Genomic DNA, 15833 nt, shown 5'->3' on the forward strand with positions numbered 1-15833 from the left:
TAACAAAATACACCTCACAAGATTTTTATTATCAATTTCTCCAGGCAATCATCAGTCATTTGTGACCAATTGCCATGATTCGGTCTTATGTAGCAAAATTTCAAATTGTGTTTTTTTACATTGGATAAAAGCAGAGACACAGAGATGCAAAATGGCTTATCAACACTGCATCTTGGGAACAATGGGAAAGTAATTCTGCTTTGAAAGTTGATGAACGAATAACCCCACCTTCGAGAAAATGTCCCTTGAATATTTTGGTACACCTACTGGAGAGCTCTTCTTTGTCTACCCCCATTAAGGACTGTTTACACCCTTTTAAGCCAGCCCCACCCATCTCTTTAAGGATTCCCATGTGAGGTCATGTGCTAAACAGTGAGTAGTGTAGTAAGATTAAGACTAAAAGTGGTAAAAGTAGTAGCCTACAATAAGGAAAGATTCCAGGTAAATAGAAAGTGTACACATAAAAATATTTTGGAAATATTACATGACGCTTACTCAGACACAATGGTCTAAATCGATGGGTCATGTGAAATAAATGCTATAACCCCCAGCCATATCTTGCTAAGTTGATAGGTCTCTACAGAAGGTGTAAACGGTACAGCGAAATAGTTATTTGGATAGTAGCGATGTCAAAAATAGTGTCAATATAAAGAACAAAATAACAAGTGTCAATGCCAGTAAAGAAAGAACAAAATAATATATATTATGTAGAAGAACAATATCAATAATGGTAACAGTGATATTGGTGGTAGATGTGTAAGTGCTGTGCTTGTGGAATGTCCTTCCCTATAAGAGAGCTGAAAGTCTGTTGTCAATTTGTTTAGTGTAAAATAGCATTGTATCTGGTCCAAAAAAAAATCCAGAAGTTTACTAAGGATTTGTAACAGGCTGATTGGTCGGCTATTTGAGCCAGTAAATGGGGCTTTAATTTTCTTGGGTAGCGGAATTACTTTTCCTTCCCTCCAGCCCTGAGGGCACACACTTTCTAGTAGACTTAAATTGAAGGTATGGCAAATAGGAGTGGCAATATCGTCCGCTATTATCCTCAGTAATTTCCCATCCTGATTGTCAGACCCCGATGGCTTGTCATTGTTGATAGACAACAATAATTATTTTCACTACAGTCACTTAACAGAAATCAGAAATACAATGCTTGTCTTGCATAATTTGTTCAGATATACTTGGGTGTGATGTGTCAGCGTTTGTTGCTGGTATGTCATGCCTAAGTTTGCTTATCTTTCCAATGAAAATGTAATTTTTTAAAACATATATTTTTAAATTTTACCCCCTTTTCTCCCCAATTTCGTGGTATCCAATTGTTTAGAGGCTTGTCTCATCGCTACAACTCCCGTACGGGCTCGGTAGAGACGAAGGTTGAAAGTCATGCGTCCTCCGATACACAACCCGAGCAAGCCGCACTGCTTCTTAACACAGCGCGCATCCAACCCGGAAGCCAGCCGCACCAATGTGTCGGAGGAAACACCGTGCACCTGGCAACCTTGGTTAGCGTGCACTGCGCCCGGCCCACCATAGGAGTCGCTGCTGGCGGGCTGGTCCTGGGCTGGCTGCTGACAGGCTGGTCCTGGGCTGGCTGCTGACGGGCTGGTCCTGGGGCTGGCTGAGGGTCAATCTCATCCTTTTTTTCCAACTCACTGTCAGACTCCGAATTGACAGAGACATGATCCTGTCATGACTGTCCTGTGAGGATCAGAATGGGTCAGACCAGACCTTCAGAAGTCATATCATTAGTTAAATAGTCCACACGTGTGCAATCTAAGTGTCACATGATCTGTCACATGATCTCAGTATATATATACACCTGTTCTGAAAGGACCCAGAGCCTACAACACCACTAAGCAAGGGGCACCACCAAGCAAGCGGCACTATGAAGACCAAGAGCTCTCCAAACAGGTCAGGGACAAAGTTGTGGAAAATTACAGATCAGGGTTGGGTTCTAAAAAAATATCAGAAACTTTGAACATCCCACAGAGCACTATTAAATCCATTTTTTTAAATAGAAAGAATATGGCACCACAACAAACCTGCCAAGAGAAGGCCACCCACCAAAACTCACAGACCAGGCAAGGAGGGCCTTAATCAGAGAGGCAACGAAGAGACCAAAGATAACCCCGAAGGAGCTGCAAAGCTCCACAGTGGAGATTGGAGTGTCTGTCCATAGGATCACTTTGTCCATAGGATCACCATAGGTACACTCCACAGAGCTGGGCTTTATGGAAGAGTGGCCAGAAAAAAATTAGCAAACATTTTTGGTGTTCGCCAAAAGGCATGTGGGAGACTCCCCAAACATATGGAAGAAGGTACTCTGGTCAGATGAGACTAAAATTGAGCTTTTTGGCCAAAACTATGTTCAAACCCAACTCCTCTCATCACCTCGAGAACACCATCCCCACAGTGAAGCATGGTGGCGGCAGCATCATGCTGTGGGGATGTTTTTAATCGGCAGGGACTGGGAAACTGGTCAGAATTGAAGGAATGATGGATGGTGCTAAATACGTGGAAATTCTTGAGGGAAACCTGTTTCAGTCTTCCAGAGATTTGAGACTGGAACAGAGGTTCATCTTCCAGCAGGACAACGAACCTAAGCATACTGCTAAAGCAACACTTGAGTGGTTTAAGGGGAAACATTTAAATATCTTGGAATGGCCTAGTCAAAGCCCAGACCTCAATCCAATTGAGAATCAGTGGTATGACTTAAAGTTTGCTGTACAGCAGCGGAACCCATCCAACTTGAAGGAGCTGGAGCAGTTTTGCCTTGAAGAATGGGCAGAAATCTCAGTGGCTAGATGTGCCAAGCTTATAGAGACATATCCCAAGTGTCTTGCAGCTGCAATTACTGTAGAAATTATTGTTGAAAGAAAGTCTAGGTTGGAATTGTTGCTGTTAAAATACAAGTCATAATTTGTATTCTGAACTGGAATAAACTGATTGGTCACATCACATGGATGTAGCCCAGAAAACACACACACACAGCCCTAATGAGAGGTGTGTGGCTGGTTAAAGTTTTCAACAAGCATGTCTATTCTGGGCTCTGTTTTTGACAGTGTGATACTGAGGTCATGCTCAGCATTGAGACTGTTTCTATACCTGTTTGTTTAAGTATGTCAGAGTTGAGAACCCTGACTTGCATGACTCTTGAGTGGCATAGTGGTCTAATACACTGCTTCTCAGTGCTAGAGGCGTCACTACAGACCCTGGTTCGATTCCAGGCTGTATCACAACCAGATGTGATTGGGAGTCCCATTAGGGCGGTGCACAATTGGCCCAGCGTTGTCCAGGTTAGGCCATCATTGTAAATAAGAATTTGTTCTTATTAACCGACTTGCCTGGTAAAATACATTTTAAAAAGCTATGTGGTGCCAAACTGGATCAGAACATCTGTTGCTTTCTCAGTTAGGCAGGAGACCACTTCCTCATGTAGATGAGCAACCCAGAACTGTATGAGTGTGTTTCCCTCAAAAATGAACTTGCTTCAATCAGTTTATTCCAGTTCAGAATAAAAATGATGACTTGTATTTTAACAACAACGGTTCCAACCTAGACTTGATTTCAACAACAATTTCTACAGTAAGATGTACAGTAGGCCTGATCATTGTTCATCTTCATCTGTACTGTTACTTAGGGTTGCACTATCAGTAGCTAGCTTGCTTTGGCTAATGTTACCTATTAGCTGTGTACATGGCCAGGGGATTGTTTGACAGAAAAATTCACATCTTCTACTCTGAGAGTTAGTTAGTACTCCTTTATTTCTGTTTATCATCACATGTTATAAAATTACAACAGTACCTTGATAGTTGACTTACTTTTCCACTGTCGAAGCACTTTTCCCGGAAGCTTTCTGCCCTGTTCCGGAAGAACACCCTGGCTTTACCATCACAGTGTGGATGTTTGGTCAGGACGTGTCGTGATATTAATTTGTTCATTTTGATTGACTCATTACTCAGCACTTCCGGACACAAAACCATCGCCCGGCGCACCTCGCTGTTTCTCAAAGTTAGTATGAAGAGAGAGAAACTCATGGGTGTATTTGCGTTTCATGGCGATTGAGCTCAGTCAGAACTTGTTGCTACCATGAGTCCATCCAGCTGTGAGGGCACCGTGTGTGTCACGGAGTGATCTTAAAGAAAACTGCATAAAAAAGCTCTTGTAAGTTGCCAAACAGAGTAAGCAGAGAGCACACTGAACAGAGACTGCACTGAACAGAGACTGCACTGAACAGAGACTGCACTGAACAGAGACCGCATTTGTACTTGGCCAAATCAATTCCAGTAATTCATTCAATAATGATACATTTACTCGTCGCCACCCACCATGAACAGGTCCACGACCCATACCTTACAAGCGTGTCGCTCTGTTATTCTCATTTTAGTCATCTAGTAAATAAATAATTAAACTAATTGGTGTAGTACTGAATCGTGAGTAAGGTTGGGTTTTTTGAAGATGCATGAGGTTCATAATGATGATATGATGAGAGTGTTTAGAGCGTCGGACTAGAAACAGAAAGGTTGCAAGATCGAATCCCCGAGCTGACAAGGTACCAATCTTTCGTTCTGCCACTGAAAAAGGCAGTTAACCCACTGTTCCTAGGCCGTCATTGAAAGTAGGAATTTGTTCTTAACTGACTTGCCTAGTTAAATAAAGGTAAAATAAAAATAAAAAAATTAGATGACTGTTTATGGATTAAATAGATATATACCTTAATTTGGGAGATGGTCACTCTTTATTTAGTTGATTAAACAAATAACAGTCATCAAACGACAATCCTCATATTTGGAAAATTCCTAATCTTCCAAAGTGGAAGATGTGCTTTCCACACCAGCTTCTCTCCTTGCAAAAATCATTTATTTTTGCCGTTATTATTATTTATAATAATAATAATTTTATTGTTGTCGTTAATTGTTGTGTCCCTCCCCCAATTTGCACTTGGCTGGGGTAGAGTGTGGGAAAATAGAGTAAAAAAAATAACATGTATTGAAATAATGTTTTGAAATAATGTATTGTAATAACATTGTGCAGGTTCCCGCAAGACATTGTGTAGTTTCACACACTACAAAGGGTAAAGAGTGCGAAAAAAAAATTGGGAGACAGGCAGACAGGCAGGGAGACAGGCAGACAGGCAGGGAGACAGACAGACAGGCAGGGAGACAGGCAGACAGGCAGGGAGACAGACAGACAGGCAGGGAGACAGACAGGTTCATGGTGCTATGTTGAACCAGCAGGCCCAGGGAGGAGGAAGACAGAGTGAAGGCACACAGCAAACCTTTTTGTTTCATTTGTATTTGTTTTCACCTACACACACACTTTCCCACAATTTTATTACCCTCGGGTCCATTGGACCCGAACACCACATATGGAATATACATGTGTAGGGGGTGCACAGAGTGTGTTATATTATATGTTCTTCACAGAAAATTAGCTAAGGCCAATGAGTCTCAGGTTGAAAAAATAATTAATGGTATCATTTTTCTTTTAGTAAACATTGAAAATGGATCCCACAGATCCAAACATCACATAAGGGTTAATTGTTTTTAATGCTATACTGGGAAGCTTATCAGAAGTAGACTTGCTCATGTTATTTATATTGGAGCTGAGCTGAGCTACACACAGTGGACTTCCTACTGGTGCACACCGCCTCAGTGCTAACAGTGTAACTCTGGTTCATAGGCACATGATTAATGCATACAATAGCTGTAGGATCAACAGAGGTATTTACCACAGAGTCAAGGGGCCAAGATGATTTCCTGTAAAGTACTTTCTGTTTCCAGAAGGTGTCAAAGTTATGTATAAAAGTGATTCCAACAGAGCTACAGTAATCTTTTAGCCAGATGTGTAATGCCAGTAGCCAGCTGAATCTTTCACACCCACAGCCCAACAATGATACTCAACCTGAAATGATTGGCTGCTTTTTGGAATCTTTCAATGCTAGAATCAGTTCTTTAAAATGTTCAGAAATTCCATGCTAGCCCTCATGATGTTGTTGTGTCTTTTCTATGGATTAAGTGATATGACATTATCAAATCAATTCTCTGTAATTAATATTACCTGATTTAACTAATCATGTAAATGTAATTAACTAGGAAGTCGGGGCACCACGGAAGAATGTTTATAGAGCTGTTGTCTTCCGAATAAACTCTTAAAGACCTAGTAATCTTTTATATCAATAGCAGTCAATTAACAATCGTCACCTTATTCAGTCTCAACTGAATGTCGTAAAATTCTTTGTTATCTTCAAGAACCCTGGCTAACAAGTTGAATCAGCAATACAACATTTGGTTGAAATATTTATTTACTAAATACCTAAATAATCACTCAGAATTACATATACACAGGATGGATCATACATTGATTACTAATTACTGTATGTCATACAAGAAAACGTCCCTAGCGGACGGAACTGATATGACGGATGGTTACACAAAGATAGAGGGTTGGGTTTGAATGAAAGCGCGGGAAGACTAAACAAAAGTTTTGGGTCTCTGATCGGACCTTATGAAGCTATGTCATCATAAATACAGAATCTAAATAACCGCCCATTCAGAAAAGGAAAAGGAAATAAATATTTACTCTGAGCTGCGCTTCGGTAGATTGGTCGACGATGGAAGGCTGGGTTGCCCAGCAGAGATCTCCTTTGTTCTTTGAAGAATATGTCTGGTGGTAGAACGGAGTTCAAAGTTCATATCAAGTTGCCATACTATAAGCTGATATTATATTCTGGCTGGTATAGTCAGAATTCATCCTTCCAGCGTGTCGATTGTCACCTGCACATTGAAATTAGCCCTTTTAAACGTATGGACAGCAGTCCTCACTTTCTTGGGAACACAATGTTAATTTCGTTAGGTTGTAGTCGTTCAACTGTTTGCAACCGTAGCTCACGCTAAGGTTGGCTTAGTTCTGTAGTTGACATTAGCCCTTTTAAACGTATGGACAGCAGTCCTCACGTCATCGGGAACACAATGTTAACTTTCGTAGTGGGGAAAAGAAGGGCATGTTTCATAGTTCACAACCAATGCGTGTTCACTGGGCCACCGAGTGGGCATAGGTCACTTATGAAAACAATTCTCTCATTTAGAAAATAAATCACATTTAGTCTTTTCACAAATAGTTTCACAATCAAACATTTAAATTGCACAACAATTCCATGTGAATCTGATAACTAGAATGTGTAAACTGTCCAAGAAACAGTTTATGTGGTCCTTTCGGCAGTAATAATGTCTCAGACAACAACTGATCTGACATCATATTCTTTAAGTACCAACGGATTTTTTCAACTGGTTGGATTAACGAAATACGGTTCCGTTCACAACCTTTTGATGTTACCAGATTCTCTCTATGTTAACAAAGGGCTTTCCAAGAGTCCAATCTGTAGAGTAGAGAGAGAAAAGGTGGAAAGGTATTTATGGGGGTCATAAACCTCACCAACAGGGCAACGTCATGACAATGTTGTTTTTTGCACTGGGAACCAATATATTTCTCACCATAGAACTGCCGATGATGACAGCTGTTGAAACAGCCAGGGAGATCTTTCCCGTTTAGTGGTTTAGAAGACCCCCCGAGGACTGAAGGGCGGTGGGGCCCAATGGACCCGAGCCGGCTGTAGTATCCATCGTGGATGTTGAATGGGCCGGTCTCTCAGACAGCCTCACGGTCTGATGAGGGTGGGAACTCTGAGGATCTGAACCCGAGGTAGAAGCCACCGGACAGAGAGAGAACAGAGAACGAAGGCGCAAGTACCTCCGGATCCGATCTCGAATCGGAAACCCCTAAGGAAGAAGGCGCCGGAACCTCCGGATCCAGGGCAGAAAATATGTTTCTGGTAAAATGAGCGAAAATAGTATTTGATCCCCTGCTGATTTTGTACGTTTACCCACTGACAAAGAAATTATCAGTCTATAATTTTAATGGTAGGTTTATTTGAACAATGAGAGACAGAAGTCAGTCTCCAGACCGTAATCCCATAGAACATCTATGGAGGGAGCTGAAGGTTCGAGTTTCCAAACGTCAGCCTCGAAACCTTAATGACTTGGAGAAGATCTGCAAAGAGGAGTGGGACAAAATCCCTCCTGAGATGTGTGCAAACCTGGTGGCCAACTACAAGAAACGTCTGACCTCTGTGATTGCCAACAAGGGTTTTGCTAACAAGTACTAAGTCATATTTTGCAGAGGGGTCAAATACTTATTTCCCTCCATTAAAATGCAAATCAATTTATAACATTTTTGACATGCATTTTTCTGGATTTTTGTGTTGTTATTCTGTCTCTCACTGCTCAAATAAACCATTAAAATTATAGACTGATCATGTCTTTGTCAGTGGGCAAACGTACAAAATCAGCAGGGAATCAAATACTTTCCCCCCCACTGTATGTGTCTGTTAACATCTCCAAGGAGGCCCCCAATGCTGGAGGACGCTTTCTTCAACTTCGGCGAGTGGCATATCTCCATGGCTGGCTGGTTGGTCGGGTCAAAAACAAGAGCATCCCCCAAGAACTTGAGAGGAACGTATATCTTCCTCAACGAGGACTATCCTGAAGTTGTGCATCAGAAGAGGAAATAGCTTATCCCAGCCATGAAAGTTGCCAGAGCGCGTGGGGACATTGCTTACCTCCACTATGACAGGCGCATTTTCCACCCTCCCTCCCAGAAGCCTTAAAGGGATAAGAGAGCCAAGCCTATGGGTTCGTAGCTTCAACCCCACAGCACACACACACATCAATTGATTAATGGACTGTTGAATGTGTATTTGAATCTTGTTTTGTTTGCTCTTCAGTATTATGTCTATCTCTGATAAATCTTCTTAGGGCTAGGGTCCTCTTTTCAGGATTTCCGCCTGACTAAACTACCCAAAGTAAAGTGCCTGATACTCAGGCCCAGAAGCCAGGATATGCATATAATTGGTAGCATTGGATAGAAAACACTTTCAAGTTTGTAGAAAGTTAAAATAATGTTTGAGACTATAAAACAATTGATATGGTAGCCGAAAAGCCAAAGGAAAACCAACCGGACGTGCTACCAGTCCCAGACCTGCTGTTTTCAACTCTCTAGAGACAGCAGGAGCAGTAGAGATACTCTTAATGATCGGCTATGAAAAGCCAACTGACATTTACTTCTGAGGTGCTGACTTGCTGCACCCTCGACAACTACTGTGATTATCATTATTTGACCATGCTGGTCATTTATGAACATTTGAACATCTTGGCCATGCTCTGTTATAATCTCCACCCGGCACAGCCAGAAGAGGACTGGCCACCCCTCATAGCTTGGTTCCTCTCTAGGTTTCTTCCTAGGTTTTAGCCTTTCTAGTGAGTTTTTCCTAGCCACCGTGCTTCTACACCTGCATTGCTTGCTGTTTGGGGTTTTAGGCTGGGTCTCTGTACAGCACTTTGAGATATCAGCTGATGTAAGAAGGGCTTTATGAATACATTTGATTTGATTGGACTTGTTGTTGTTTGAGATCCCATGCTCTTTCAATGGAAAGCTATGGGTCCTATGCAATTCCAGTTCCCAGATTGCAATTCATTTGGCTTCCACCAGATGTAAACAGTCTTTGTCAGGCTTGTTTCTTCCAAAACAAGGAAGAATTTTGAGTTTTGGTGCAAAGAGTCACAGTGGGAAATCAGTCTGAGGGCAAGCGACGAAGAGGACGAAGAGGACGAAGAGGACGCGTACTTTTATATTAAACACACTTCTTTCCGTATGAAATATTATAGTTTGATTATATTTCACCTGAGGATTGAATAGAAATGTAGTTTGACTTGTTTTAAAACTCCTTAGGGCTAGCCCTGAATACTGCCCCTTCTGGAGGAATTCGGCACCCATATAAACCATGATACATTTTTGTCAAAAGTTGCTAATATATGCATATAAAAATTATTATCGAATAGGAAACACTCTAAAGCTTATAAAACCGTTAAAATTTTGTCTCTATGTAAAGCAGAAGTCTCAGGGCATGCATTCTCCCAAAGTCTCTCTTGTAATGGGAAAAGTTGCCATCACTTTGACGTCATCGTATACACACTTCCCAAACAGCTATAACCATGGAAACAGTTTCTACGTCTTCAGCGTGAAGCCTGCTTTCGATGAGGCGTGTAACTGTGAGAATCGCGCGCTCACGAGACGTTCAGCGTGCCCAAACGTCCCGGTGACGCAAAAAAAAAGTTTCACCAATGGGAGCTGGGAAATTTCTCTCTCTTTCTCTCAGGACGGACTGAACAACGTGTGCTTCTCTGTTCGCCCTCACGATTGCTGTAGACCTTTATAACATGCTAAGGCTTAATTATAAACATAGTTTGACAAGTTTACTCGAAATATAATGTATACTTTCGACGTTTTGGTGCGCATCCACTTGAAATTTGCATACATTTAGACCGAAAAGTGTCTAGTTTGAGAACGGAAAGACACAGACTTGAAAACTGAACGCTAACTTGGTGAGTATTAACCCTTCCAGGTCTTCTGAAGCAAGAACAGCCATGGTAAGGGAATATTTACGTCTTCATTTTGGGTTTCTGTCGACTCCATGATAGAGGAGTCAGTATGCTAAATGAGAGCGCCGACTCTCTATTATAGCCTAGTGAACGCCAAATGTAACGTTAAAAATAATTGTAACATAGCAATTGCATTTAGAAGAACTTTATCTTGCCATACATATGTAAAACATGCATATTTAGTCAAAGTTTATGATGTGTATTCCTTGTTAGCTGACGTTATCTGCCGGAGCTATTTATTTCTCCTGACATTGCAGTAGCATTTTTTGAACGATGCATAATTGTAAACAGAGATTTATGGATATATATTGCATATTATTGAAAAAAAAATGAATGTACTGTGTAACATGTTATATTACTGTCATCTGATGAAGATTTCAAAAGGTTAGTGAAATGATTTTTCTTTTAATCCTGCGTTTGTTGATTGTATATTTTTTCCTACTTGGCTAAGCTAATGAGGTATGTATGCAGTGGTGGTTGGACATAAATATGTGCTATGTTTTCGCCGTAAAACATTTTAGAAATCTGACTTGCTGGGTAGATAAATAACTTCTTTATCTTTCATTTGAGCCATTTTTCAAGCGATTCTGTGGAGGTTAAATATTTTTAGGATTATTTCTTGCGTTCCCTGCGCCACATTACAGCTCAGGGGGGGTGGGGGGTGATCCCAAAGGGGATCATGTGGCCCTGAAAGGTTAACAAAGTTTAGCGGTAGCTTTTTGGATTCCTTTGTTTGCATGTTGAAACAGTGGATTACTGAAATCGATGGTGCCAACTAAACTGACTTTTTGGGATGTAAAGAACGATTTTATCGAACAAAATGACCATACATGTTGTAGCTGGGACCCTTGGGATTGCAACCAGAGGAAGATTTTCAAAAGTAAGTGATTATTTAATCGCTATTTGTGATTTTATGAAGCCTGTACTGGTTGAAAAATATGTTGATGTGGAGTGCCGTCCTCAAACAATGGTAAGGTATGGTTTCGCTGTAAAGCCTATTGCAAATCAGACAATGCAGTTAGATTAACTTAAGCTTTTAGCCGATATGAGATACTTGTATGTTCATAAATGTTTAATATTACGATTTTTACTTGAATTGCGAGCCCTCCAATTGAACCGGATGTTGTTGACAGGTGTCCTGATGATGGGATGGCTAGAACCAGATAAGCTATACAGGAAAGGGCTGACAATAGCCCATATTAATATATGTAGCCTTAGAAATAAGCTTCATAAAATAAATAACTTGCTAACATTAGATTACATTCATGTATTAGCCATTTCTGAGACTCACTTAGAACATTTATTTGATGATACAGCAGTAGCAATACAAGGATATAACATCTATAGAAGAGACAGAAATGCTTATGGGGGAGGTGTTGCTGTATATATTCAGAGCCATATCCCTGTAATGCATAGAGAAGATCTTGTGTCAAGTGTTATTGAAGTGTTGTGGTTGCAGGTTGACTTGGCACATCTTAATCCTTTTCTTTTGGGGTGTTGCTATAGGCCACCAAGTGCGAACAGTCAGTATGTAAATAATATATGTGAAATGCTTGATAGTGTATGTAAACAGAAAGGTATACTTGGGGACCTGAATATTTGACTGGTTTTTATCAAGCTGCTCCTCAAGAGGATGCTTCTTACTGTAACCAGTGCCTGTAATCTGGCTCGGGTTATTCATCAACCTACCAGGGTGTTTACAAACCCTACAGGAACAAGATCACATTTGTCCTAATACTGTAGAATGTTGTTCTAAAGCTGTATCCGTACCCATTGGATGCAGTGATCACAATATAGTGGCTATATCCAGGAAAGCCAAAGTTCCAATAGCTGGGCCTAAAATGGTATATAAGAGATCATACAAAATATTTTGCGTGTATGATGTTAAATTATTTCTGTTGGTCTGATGTGATTAATAAGGAGGATCCAGACGCTGCACTTGATTCATTTATTAAATTTAATCTTCCAATTATTGATAAACATGTATCTGTTAAGATACTGACTGTTAGAACTGTTAAGGCCCCATGGATTGATGAGGAATGTAAAAACTGTATGGTTGACAGAGATGGGGCAAAATGAGTGGCTCATAAGTCTGGCTGCACATCTGACTGGCTGACTTACTGCACATTGAGAAATGATGTGACTAAACTCGACAAAAAGAAGAAGACACTGTATTTTAAAGCCAAGATCAATTTTTTTTTTTTATTTTGGAGTACTTTAAATGAAATTATGGGCAGAAAGACAAATTTCATCACGAAACCATTTGATGTTTCCAATTATTATGATTATTTTTTAAATTTAACCTTTCATTTATCTAGGAAAGTCAGTTTAAGAACAAATTCTTATTTACAATGACGGCCTACCAGGGAACAGTGGTTTAACTGCCTTGTTCAGGGGCAAAATTGCAGGTTTTTACCTTGTCAAGTCGGGGATTCGATCCAGCAGCATTTTGGTTACTGGCCCAACGCGCTAATCACTAGGTTATCTGCCACCCCATTTGAATGATTACTTAACTGGCAAACTTACATTTACATACATTTGAGTCATTTAGCAGACGCTCTTATCCAGAGCGACTTACAAATTGGTGCATTCACCTTATGACATCCAGTGGAACAGCCACTTTACAATAGTGCATCTAAATCTTTTAAGGGGGGGGGTGAGAAGGATTACTTTATCCTATCCTAGGTATTCCTTAAAGAGGTGGGGTTTCAGGTGTCTCCGGAAGGTGGTGATTGACTCCGCTGTCCTGGCGTCGTGAGGGAGTTTGTTCCACCATTGGGGGGCCAGAGCAGCGAACAGTTTTGACTGGGCTGAGCGGGAACTGTACTTCCTCAGTGGTAGGGAGGCGAGCAGGCCAGAGGTGGATGAACGCAGTGCCCTTGTTTGGGTGTAGGGCCTGATCAGAGCCTGGAGGTACTGAGGTGCCGTTCCCCTCACAGCTCCGTAGGCAAGCACCATGGTCTTGTAGCGGATGCGAGCTTCAACTGGAAGCCAGTGGAGAGAGCGGAGGAGCGGGGTGACGTGAGAGAACTTGGGAAGGTTGAACACCAGACGGGCTGCGGCGTTCTGGATGAGTTGTAGGGGTTTAATGGCACAGGCAGGGAGCCCAGCCAACAGCGAGTTGCAGTAATCCAGACGGGAGATGACAAGTGCCTGGATTAGGACCTGCGCCGCTTCCTGTGTGAGGCAGGGTCGTACTCTGCGGATGTTGTAGAGCATGAACCTACAGGAACGGGCCACCGCCTTGATGTTATTTGAGAACGACAGGGTGTTGTCCAGGATCACGCCAAGGTTCTTAGCGCTCTGGGAGGAGGACACAATGGAGTTGTCAACCGCGATGGCGAGATCATGGAACGGGCAGTCCTTCCCCGGGAGGAAGAGCAGCTCCGTCTTGCCGAGGTTCAGCTTGAGGTGGTGATCCGTCATCCACACTGATATGTCTGCCAGACATGCAGAGATGCGATTCACCACCTGGTCGTCAGAAGGGGGAAAGGAGAAGATTAATTGTGTGTCGTCTGCATAGCAATGATAGGAGAGACCATGTGAGGTTATGACAGAGCCAAGTGACTTGGTGTATAGCGAGAATAGGAGAGGGCCTAGAACAGAGCCCTGGGGGACACCAGTGGTGAGAGCACGTGGTGAGGAGACAGATTCTCGTCACGCCACCTGGTAGGAGCGACCTGTCAGGTAGGACGCAATCCAAGCATGGGCCGCGCCGGAGATGCCCAACTCGGAGAGGGTGGAGAGGAGGATCTGATGGTTCATAGTATCGAAGGCAGCCGATAGGTCTAGAAGGATGAGAGCAGAGGAGAGAGAGTTAGCTTTAGCAGTGCGGAGCGCCTCCGTGATACAGAGAAGAGCAGTCTCAGTTGAATGACTGGTCTTGAAACCTGACTGATTTGGATCAAGAAGGTCATTCTGAGAGAGATAGCGGGAGAGCTGGCCAAGGACGGCACGTTCAAGAGTTTTGGAGAGAAAAGAAAGAAGGGATACTGGTCTATAGTTGTTGACATCGGAGGGATCGAGTGTAGGTTTTTTCAGAAGGGGTGCAACTCTCGCTCTCTTGAGGACGGAAGGGAAGTAGCCAGCGGTCAGGGATGAGTTGATGAGCGAGGTGAGGTAAGGGAGAAGGTCTCCGGAAATGGTCTGGAGAAGAGAGGAGGGGATAGGGTCAAGCGGGCAGGTTGTTGGGCGGCCGGCCGTCACAAGACGCGAGATTTCATCTGGAGAGAGAGGGGAGAAAGAGGTCAGAGCACAGGGTAGGGCAGTGTGAGCAGAACCAGTGGTGTCGTTTGATTTAGCAAACGAGGATTGGATGTCGTCGACCTTCTTTTCAAAATGGTTGACGAAGTCATCTGCAGAGAGGGAGGAGGGGGGGGGAGGGGGAGGAGGATTCAGGAGGGAGGAGAAGGTGGCAAAGAGCTTCCTAGGGTTAGAGGCAGATGCTTGGAGTTTAGAGTGGTAGAAAGTGGCTTTAGCAGCAGAGACAGAAGAGGAAAATGTAGAGAGGAGGGAGTGAAAGGATGCCAGGTCCGCAGGGAGGCAAGTTTTCCTCCATTTCCGCTCGGCTGCCCGGAGCCCTGTTCTGTGAGCTCGCAATGAGTCGTCGAGCCACGGAGCGGGAGGGAGGACCGAGCCGGCCTGGAGGATAGGGGACATAGAGAGTCAAAGGATGCAGAGAGGGAGGAGAGGAGGGTTGAGGAGGCAGAATCAGGAGATAGGTTGGAGAAGGTTTGAGCAGAGGGAAGAGATGATAGGATGGAAGAGGAGAGAGTAGCGGGGAGAGAGAGCGAAGGTTGGGACGGCGCGATACCATCCGAGTAGGGGCAGTGTGGGAAGTGTTGGATGAGAGCGAGAGGGAAAAGGATACAAGGTAGTGGTCGCAGACTTGGAGGGGAGTTGCAATGAGGTTAGTGGAAGAACAGCATCTAGTAAAGATGAGGTTGAGCGTATTGCCTGCCTTGTGAGTAGGGGGAAGGTGAGAGGGTGAGGTCAAAAGAGGAGAGGAGTGGAAAGAAGGAGGCAGAGAGGAATGAGTCAAAGGTAGACGTGGGGAGGTTAAAGTCGCCCAGAACTGTGAGAGGTGAGCCGTCCTCAGGAAAGGAGCTTATCAAGGCATCAAGCTCATTGATGAACTCTCCGAGGGAACCTGGAGGGCGATAAATGATAAGGATGTTAAGCTTGAAAGGGCTGGTAACTGTGACAGCATGGAATTCAAAGGAGGCGATAGACAGATGGGTAAGGGGAGAAAGAGAGAATGACCACTTGGGAGAGATGAGGATCCCGGTGCCACCACCCCGCTGACCAGAAGCTCTCAGGGTGTGCGAGAACACGTGG

This window comes from Oncorhynchus nerka, linkage group LG17, assembly GCF_034236695.1.
Source record: "Oncorhynchus nerka isolate Pitt River linkage group LG17, Oner_Uvic_2.0, whole genome shotgun sequence".
NCBI classification, from domain to species: Eukaryota; Metazoa; Chordata; class Actinopteri; order Salmoniformes; family Salmonidae; genus Oncorhynchus; species Oncorhynchus nerka.